This window comes from Cyclopterus lumpus, chromosome 3, assembly GCF_009769545.1.
Source record: "Cyclopterus lumpus isolate fCycLum1 chromosome 3, fCycLum1.pri, whole genome shotgun sequence".
Classification (NCBI taxonomy): Eukaryota; Metazoa; Chordata; class Actinopteri; order Perciformes; family Cyclopteridae; genus Cyclopterus; species Cyclopterus lumpus.
In genome coordinates this window covers 28,702,297-28,711,378 of record NC_046968.1, presented here as the reverse complement: position 1 = coordinate 28,711,378, position 9,082 = coordinate 28,702,297, and the positions used below count along the sequence as shown (strand labels likewise).

At 41.5% G+C, this 9,082-nt stretch overlaps 1 protein-coding gene across 2 annotated transcripts in view; it reads left to right on the top strand.

Annotated features, from left to right (window-relative positions):
- Window positions 1-1,918: 1,918 nt before the first annotated feature.
- pacsin3 (protein kinase C and casein kinase substrate in neurons 3) overlaps window positions 1,919-9,082 on the top strand; it is a 24,645-nt gene continuing 17,481 nt past the window's right edge. Inside the window, exons 1-2 of one of the 2 annotated variants that reach the window (XM_034529742.1) lie at window positions 2,035-2,120; window positions 7,333-7,404. The gene's annotated coding sequence lies outside the window, so the exon portion shown is untranslated. Of the gene's footprint in view, window positions 2,121-7,332; window positions 7,405-9,082 lie in introns of both variants that reach the window. The other variant, XM_034529743.1, reaches the window with a different exon arrangement.

Genomic DNA, 9,082 nt, shown 5'->3' with positions numbered 1-9,082 from the left:
CTCTTCTTGCTCCTCCTCCTCTCCTCCTCCTCTTCCTCCTCCTCCTCCTCCTCCTCCTCCCTGGGAGCCGACACCACGGTGCTGGAGACCCAGGACCTGTTTCTGGGCCCGCTGGAGGACCAGAACCAGAACCAGGACTGAGAGGGACAGCCTGTTGGACCTGCTGCAGTAAAATGAGGTTTTCCTCGTAGTAACTTTAAGTAAAATAATCAATATTGTAAAAAGTCTTCCTTTCAAAATCTTATTCAAGGACTAAAAGCACATAAAGTAGAAGTAATAATTATTCTGATTATGACCCATTTAATAATTATTTGATGATAATTATTTAATAATGTATGTGTAATGTTGCAGCTGGTAAAGGTGGAGCTCCTTTTAATGACTTCATATCCTTGGGTGTTCAACACATAATACATTATATTGTATTAGTTGATTATAATTTGTTTTAATTTAATTTTAAACAGTAATCAAACAGTGAAGTACAAGTATAAAGTAGCACAACATGTACAATAAGTGTAAAGTACTCAAATTGTATTTAAAGGTGCAGTGTGTAGTATTTGGTGCCATCTAGTGGTGAACCTGCAGATCTCAGCTGATTACACACTAAAGAAAACACACTTATTGATGTTATATTCTGCTAAATCCCCTGAAGGCGACACACTGTTCCTTTAAATGAAGTACTTGTACTTCCTTATTTCACCACTGAGCTTATTTTTATGGGAAGAATTGAGACCTTTTTACTTTCAAAATGGAATGTATAGTTTTGACAAAATACACTTGTGGTAATACTTTACTACTACATTAATATGTTTGCTGTAATAATAATAATAATAATAATAATAATACTTCAGGAGAGGCTGAAGAATGTGAACTGCTTTTTTCTTGTTTCTAGTCAATTAAAATGTGCTTTATATGAAAACATGTCATTTCAGTGTTGTTGTGGTTATGCTGGCGTCCTGAAGGGGGCGCCGTGTGTGTGTGTGTGTGTGTGTGTGTGTGTGTGTGAGAGAGAGAGAGAGTTAACCCAGTTATATCAGTGGGTCTGGGTTAATGGTGCCTTAAAGGACACCTCGAGAATTCAAACCTCCAGGTTTAGCTGGTTGGTTGAAATTTATTCAAGATTATTATACTTTTCTTTCTTTTTTTTAAATCACAGATAAAATGTCTTAAAAATAATTAGAGAAACCAAAGAGAACAATTCAATTCAATTCAATTCAGTTTATTTTGTATAGCCCAATATCACAAATTACAAATTTGCCTCAGAGGGCTTTACAATCCGAACACATACGACATCCCTGACCTTTGACCTCACATCGGATCAGGAAAAACTCCCCAAAAATAACCTTTCACAGGGAAAAAAGGGAAGAAACCTTCAGGAGAGCAACAGAGGAGGATCCCTCTCCCCGGATGGACAGATGAACAGATGTCATGTGACCAGAATGAACAGTTACAGAGTTACATAAACACATTATACCATTTTATTTTTAATAATTCAATTTACCAGCCAATTGTTCTTACACTTAGGACTATAAGACACACTGGCTGCCCACAATAAATGTAGATGTTTTTAATTGATTATTTATAACAATTGTAACGTTTTATATTTCGTTGTTTTTTTCCATAATTTTCAGACTCGATTGTAAAATAAATTCACATTTTAATATCCCGAATGAACTACAATGTATTCTTCTTTTATAATATATATTCTATTTGTTTTGGACCCATGGACAGTGGGGGATCCTGTGGAGGCGGTTTCCCCCGATGGTCCGTGAAGGCAGCACAAAGCCGTCCTCAGACACTAAAGGGTTAACCCGTAATGGGATGAATGGGGATTGTGTTCAGCGGCGTCTGGTTACACGGAGACGCCTCTCGGCAGCGGAGGTCGGTGGTGGTGAGGAAAAACGCACGCGCGCACGCGCACGCACACAAACCCGTTCTCCAACCGCACGCAGCACTTCTTCACTCCTTCACGTCCACGGTCCTCTTCGCCCAGAGACCCGCAGGAGGAGGAGCAGCGGGCCGGCGGCACCGAGCAAGATGTCGCAGCTGTAGACGGAGGAGGAGCGGCTGCTCGTCACGTGGATCCCCGCGAGGAGGCTTCGGGTCGTTGGGTCCTCCAGCAGGTAAGAGGGCTCACCTGTCCGAGGACACCGCAGCCGTCTGCTGCCTGCACGTGTTGACACTCAGCGGGCATCCTGCTTTAATCGTGTGTGTGTGTGTGTGTGTGTGTATAATAGGCCTATTATTATTATTATTATTATTATTATTATTATTATATATGTGTGTGTGTGTGTGTGTGTGTGTGTGTGTGTGTGTGTGTGTGTGTGTGTGTGTGTGTGTGTGTGTGTGTGTGTGTGTGTGTGTGTGTGTGTGTGTGTGTGTGTGTGTGTGTGTGTGTGTGTGTGTGTGTGTGTGTGTGTGTGTGTGTGTGTGTGTGTGTGTGTGTGTGTGTGTGTGTGTGTGAAATATATATATATTTTATAAATATATATATATATTTATGTGTGTGTGTGTATTTGAAGTCAGTAGTATACACAGAAGTACGTAAGAATGTTTACTTACTTTTAGGTACTTTTAGAGGTATACCTTCCCCACTACTTCCCCATACTTCTACTCATTGTACTTTTCTCTCCACTAACTGTAACTGAAATGTAACACTTAAGTTTTTACAGAGAAGCAACTTGATATACTTAATACTATGACCACTAACATACCCAGTAGTGTACACCGTTAGTAGTTTTGAGGTACTTTTGCCGCTACGTTGAACTTCATCTCAGGGACAAATATTGACCTTTAACTGACACTAAATACTTCTCACATAGAAAATACTATATGATGACTAATATACTGAGTAGTGGACAAAGTTAAATAAGTACTTTTGTTTAAAAGTACTGTTCTGAAGTATCCATTTGAGGGACATAACGTATACTTTTACTCCAGAGGCAAATATTATACTTTTTACCCTACGACCGTAATATTTATTTTACATTTTTCAAGTTTACATAGAAAAACCTTTGTGACATACTCGATGTGATGCAGCACTGTACTCCTAATATAGAAGTATTATACCGTAGTGTCCACAATGTTAAGCAAGAACATTCACTTCCATGTAATGTACTTAAGTACCATCGGGTTATACTTTACTACATCTCACATCTTGTACGATTCTCTCCGCTAACTTTAATGGCCGCTATATTAAAACAGTTTCTATACGTTTGCTGGTCAACGTGCTCAAACCGCTGCAGGTTTCTTTATAATAACTCGTGTGTGTGAGTCCTGTAGGAACATCCGTGAAGGGGCGGGGCTTCCAGGCTGAAACCTTCAAATCCTGCCAAGCCAGTTGCAATTCATGGAAGCATGAAATACGTCGACGCCCCTTCCGTCAGCTCGGCTCCGATTGGCTCGCGCTTTTTACATTTTTATTTAAACTCGAGAGCGTGAATGACGGCAGAAGTAAGAGGAATGCCGGTCGGGGTCATGTGAGTTTTATTGATCATAGTGTTGGTTTTGTGTCCGTCAACCAACAGAAGGTTCGTGGTTTATCATTAAAAGTGATAAAAGACAAACGACATTCAAACGACTAATTTTCAGACATTTGATTCATATAAAAAACAAAATGGATCGGAAGGAATCCATCTTGTGAAAGTTATTTTAAAATAAAAACAAAGTGTAAAGAAACTAGAATGAAAAGTTAATTAATTTATTTTTACAGTGATGTTTATTATTAATTAACCTGAAGATTATTTTCTTGATTAACCGATTGCTCAATTAAACGAAGACGACGTCTTCACATTCCGTTCTATTATTGTTTTTGGTCTAAAAGATATTCAGCAACACGTCCTCACGTTTGAGGAGCCGGGACTCAGGATCTAATAGAAGCTGTGATCCGTCAGCAGAACCCGGTCCTGGTTCTGGGTTCTGGGTTCATCGTGACGTTCTTCCGTTGTCTAAATTGATAATAACTTTCCCTGAGAGAGTTTCACACATCACAGTTAACGGCTCCTTTTCTGCTCCATGAGCCCAGAACCCAGCAGGGTTCCCTCTGCACCGTGATGGTGGAGAACCATGTGTACTGGTCCACGTGGAACCAAAATGTTGGAGAACACGACTCCTGCACACGGCTTAATACCCTCCAGCTATTGTCTTCATCACTCTGTTGTTGTGTGTCAACAACGTGTGATTACTTCATATAGAACATGTCTCCATTTAATTAACAGAACCATGTGATTACTTCATATAGAACATGTCTCCATTTAATTAGCAGAACCATGTGATTACTTCATATAGAACATGTCTCCATTTAATTAGCAGAACCATGTGATTACTTCATATAGAACATGTCTCCATTTAATTAGCAGAACCATGTGATTACTTACTACAATCTGCACAGCATGCAACACGGCTCATCTTTGGACTGTTGTGTGTGTGTGTGTATATATATATATATATATATATATATATATATATATATATATATATATATATATATATATATATATGACATTAATGTTATGAACCCAAACACAAGGGCCTTTGATGCTCCGAAGTATAAAGCAGAAATAGTGGTTATTTCTTTCATGGTGGATGGCGGAAGTTATAACTGTTTCCATGGAGATAGGCCACGCCCCCTATCCAGCGTGAGTGAAGTGAATGAATAAACGACAAATAGTCGGGCGAGTAAATAAACTTACGCGAGTAAAGCGTTGTGAATATTCGTGTGAACGCAGCATTACTCATTTAACTTGTCTGACATGTTGCCGTGCTTCTTGTCTAGCCCTCACAGCGGTGTTGGATCCATGATTATGGTCTGGAATTACTCAAATGCGTTCATGATCATCTCCTGATCCTCAGTGGAGGAAAAAAGAGGCCTTTGAGTTTATTTGCCTTTTGTGCTGTTAGAAAATTATGTTTCAGTGAGCACTGAAGTCTGGTTCAACTATCCTGATTACTGAAGTCTGGTTCAACTATCCTGATTACTGAAGTCTGGTTCAACTATCATAAACACTGAAGTCTGGTTCAACTGTCCTGATTACTGAAGTCTGGTTCAACTATCCTGAGTACTGAAGTCTGGTTCAACTATCCTGATTACTGAAGTCTGGTTCAACTATCCTGATTACTGAAGTCTGGTTCAACTATCATAAACACTGAAGTCTGGTTCAACTGTCCTGATTACTGAAGTCTGGTTCAACTATCCTGAGTACTGAAGTCTGGTTCAGCTATCCTGAGTACTGAAGTCTGGTTCAGCTATCCTGAGTACTGAAGTCTGGTTCAACTATCATAAACACTGAAGTCTGGTTCAACTATCCTGAGTACTCAAGTCTGGTTCAAGTATCCTGATGACTGAAGTCTGGTTCAACTATCCTGATTAGTGAAGTCTGGTTCAACTATCCTGATTACTGAAGTCTGGTTCAAGTATCCTGATTACTGAAGTCTGGTTCAACTATCCTGAGTACTCAAGTCTGGTTCAAGTATCCTGATGACTGAAGTCTGGTTCAAGTATCCTGATTACTGAAGTCTGGTTCAAGTATCCTGATTAGTGAAGTCTGGTTCAACTATCCTGAGTACTGAAGTCTGGTTCAGCTATCCTGAGTACTGAGGTCTGGTTCAACTATCCTGATTACTGAAGTCTGGTTCAACTATCCTGATTACTGAAGTCTGGTTCAACTATCCTGATTACTGAAGTCTGGTTCAAGTATCCTGATTACTGAAGTCTGGTTCAACTATCCTGAGTACTCAAGTCTGGTTCAAGTATCCTGATGACTGAAGTCTGGTTCAAGTATCCTGATTACTGAAGTCTGGTTCAAGTATCCTGATTAGTGAAGTCTGGTTCAACTATCCTGAGTACTGAAGTCTGGTTCAGCTATCCTGATTACTGAAGTCTGGTTCAACTATCCTGATTAGTGAAGTCTGGTTCAACTATCCTGAGTACTGAAGTCTGGTTCAGCTATCCTGATTACTGAAGTCTGGTTCAAGTATCCTGAGTACTGAAGTCTGGTTCAACTATCCTGATTACTGAAGTCTGGTTCAACTATCCTGATTACTGAAGTCTGGTTCAAGTATCCTGATTACTGAAGTCTGGTTCAAGTATCCTGATTACTGAAGTCTGGTTCAACTATCCTGATTACTGAAGTCTGGTTCAAGTATCCTGATTACTGAAGTCTGGTTCAGCTATCCTAAACACTGAAGTCTGGTTCAAGTATCCTGATTACTGAAGTCTGGTTCAAGTATCCTGAGTACTGAAGTCTGGTTCAACTATCCTGATTACTGAAGTCTGGTTCAAGTATCCTGATTACTGAAGTCTGGTTCAACTATCCTGAGTACTGAAGTCTGGTTCAACTATCCTGAACACTGAAGTCTGGTTCAACTATCCTGATTACTGAAGTCTGGTTCAACTATCCTGAGTACTGAAGTCTGGTTCAAGTATCCTGAGTACTGAAGTCTGGTTCAAGTATCCTGAGTACTGAAGTCTAGTTCAAATTAACCGGATTGTTTGACCACGGATCAGCCTTAGAGAAACCCAGATAGCCTGACTTCATTCATCGGGTTAATTCAAGCCGGCTAATAGGACATTTGCTTGACTTAGTTGAACCACGTACGAGGAACTGGGACCAGTTGCATTCATAGTTTGTGTTCTAAAGTGGGCGGGCCTCCGGCTTGAAACCAATCGTTGCGTCTTGATGGGCGGAGCCTGTGATCTTCTGATCCGCCAAACCAGAGCTCCTTAATCCAAAGTTTATTTTGTGTCATTAAAGCTGTGTTGACATTTGTAATGTCAAAGTTACAAGTTGGGTTTAAAACATATTTCTCTTAATCTATGGAAATACCATTTTATTTCATATGTCTTTGATTTGTTTTTATTTAGACATAAAGTTTATGTGATTAAGGGAATTGTATTGTATTGTTTTTATTTAGATTATTATTATGGAAGATTCAATTGTAATAGATGACTTATCTTCAGTCTTCACAAGGTCTTTGAAGGCACCGTCTGTGAACATAATCAGAAGTAAAGTAATCCGTAGGAAATGGACTAATATCATATCTTGTAGCACTTCCTTCCCAACTCATTGCCCCGGGGGGTAATTTTAGAGGTGTGAGCTAACTGCTCTGACCTCCTGTACCCGGGGGGGGGCGCTGGTCCTCTGGCTCTTTCATTAGCGGCCCTACATGCTCCATGTGTGGCATTTCACCGCGGCCCCCAGAATGTGCCACCTTCCAGCCGCCGGCCTTTATAACGGGCTGCCGGGCTCTAACCGCACGCCGCTCACTAACCGGCTCACTAACCTCTCCGTGTTCCCCCTTGTGCTCTCACTTCTGCTCCGGAGGACCTTCCTTTAGTCTCTCAGGCCGGCGGAGACAGAGACCGTCTTCTGTTCTGGACGTCTGTCCGTCTCTTTCATCTCTGAGAAGGTAAGTTCTGCTCCTGCGCTACATGTGGTCGGGTTGGTGGGCTGTTGCTCTTCACTGTACTCCTGTCATCTGTGGTGGAAAGTACATTTACTAGTTACCCAGTCATACCCAGTCATGTCCATTAGCGGGTTGTCTGTGACCAGTGTAGCATCCCAGTCATGTCCATTAGCGGGTTGTCTGTGACCAGTGTAGCATCCCAGTCATGTCCATTAGCGGGTTGTCTGTGACCAGTGTAGCATCCCAGTCATGTCCATTAGCAGGTTGTCTGTGACCAGTGTAGCATCCCAGTCATGTCCATTAGCGGGTTGTCTGTGACCAGTGTAGCATCCCAGTCATGTCCATTAGCAGGTTGTCTGTGACCAGTGTAGCATCCCAGTCATGTCCATTAGCAGGTTGTCTGTGACCAGTGTAGCATCCCAGTCATGTCCATTAGCAGGTTGTCTGTGACCAGTGTAGCATCCCAGTCATGTCCATTAGCGGGTTGTCTGTGACCAGTGTAGCATCCCAGTCATGTCCATTAGCAGGTTGTCTGTGACCAGTGTAGCATCCCAGTCATGTCCATTAGCAGGTTGTCTGTGACCAGTGTAGCATCCCAGTCATGTCCATTAGCAGGTTGTCTGTGACCAGTGTAGCATCCCAGTCATGTCCATTAGCATGTTGTCTGTGACCAGTGTAGCATCCCAGTCATGTCCATTAGCATGTTGTCTGTGACCAGTGTAGCATCCCAGTCATGTCCATTAGCAGGTTGTCTGTGACCAGTGTAGCATCCCAGTCATGTCCATTAGCATGTTGTCTGTGACCAGTGTAGCATCCCAGTCATGTCCATTAGTGGGTTGTCTGTGACCAGTGTAGCATCCCAGTCATGTGCATTAACAGGTTGTCTGTGACCAGTGTAGCATCCCAGTCATGTCCATTAGCAGGTTGTCTGTGACCAGTGTAGCATCCCAGTCATGTCCATTAGCAGGTTGTCTGTGACCAGTGTAGCATCCCAGTCATGTCCATTAGCATGTTGTCTGTGACCAGTGTAGCATCCCAGTCATGTCCATTAGCAGGTTGTCTGTGACCAGTGTAGCATCCCAGTCATGTCCATTAGGAGGTTGTCTGTGACCAGTGTAGCATCCCAGTCATGTCCATTAGCAGGTTGTCTGTAACCAGTGTAGCATCCCAGTCATGTCTTTCATTCTAAAGCTGCAGAACCTGAGAGCTTCACACCAGCTGTTGGGTCTTTGTTAAATTAAATCCACTGTGTTACTCTCAAGTAGTTCATGCTAACTGCTAGCGTGCTGACTGTAATCATGATTATGTTCAGTGATGAACACACAGGTGGGTTGGTGATGGTGAAAGCTGTCTTGTGTACGTCACCTGGCTCCAGGTTTACTCTTTAAGGGCAATTCTGAGGTTCTTTACTTGAGTATTTTATTTTGATCCTCTGCTTAATACTTCTACTTAATTTCAGAGGCATTAATCGTTTGTTTTTTATTTGCAAAACGAAAGAGCATCTAAACTACAACGTATTGTTGTCCAGTAAATTAAAATATGAATTACTTGTTGAATATGCAGGACTTTCTTACTTAGAATAAAATTATCTGATAATACTTATTTACTTTTACTCAACGATCTGGACTTTCACTTGTAACGCAGTATTCTTAAATTGTCGTCCAGAGAGTTTGTTTATTTA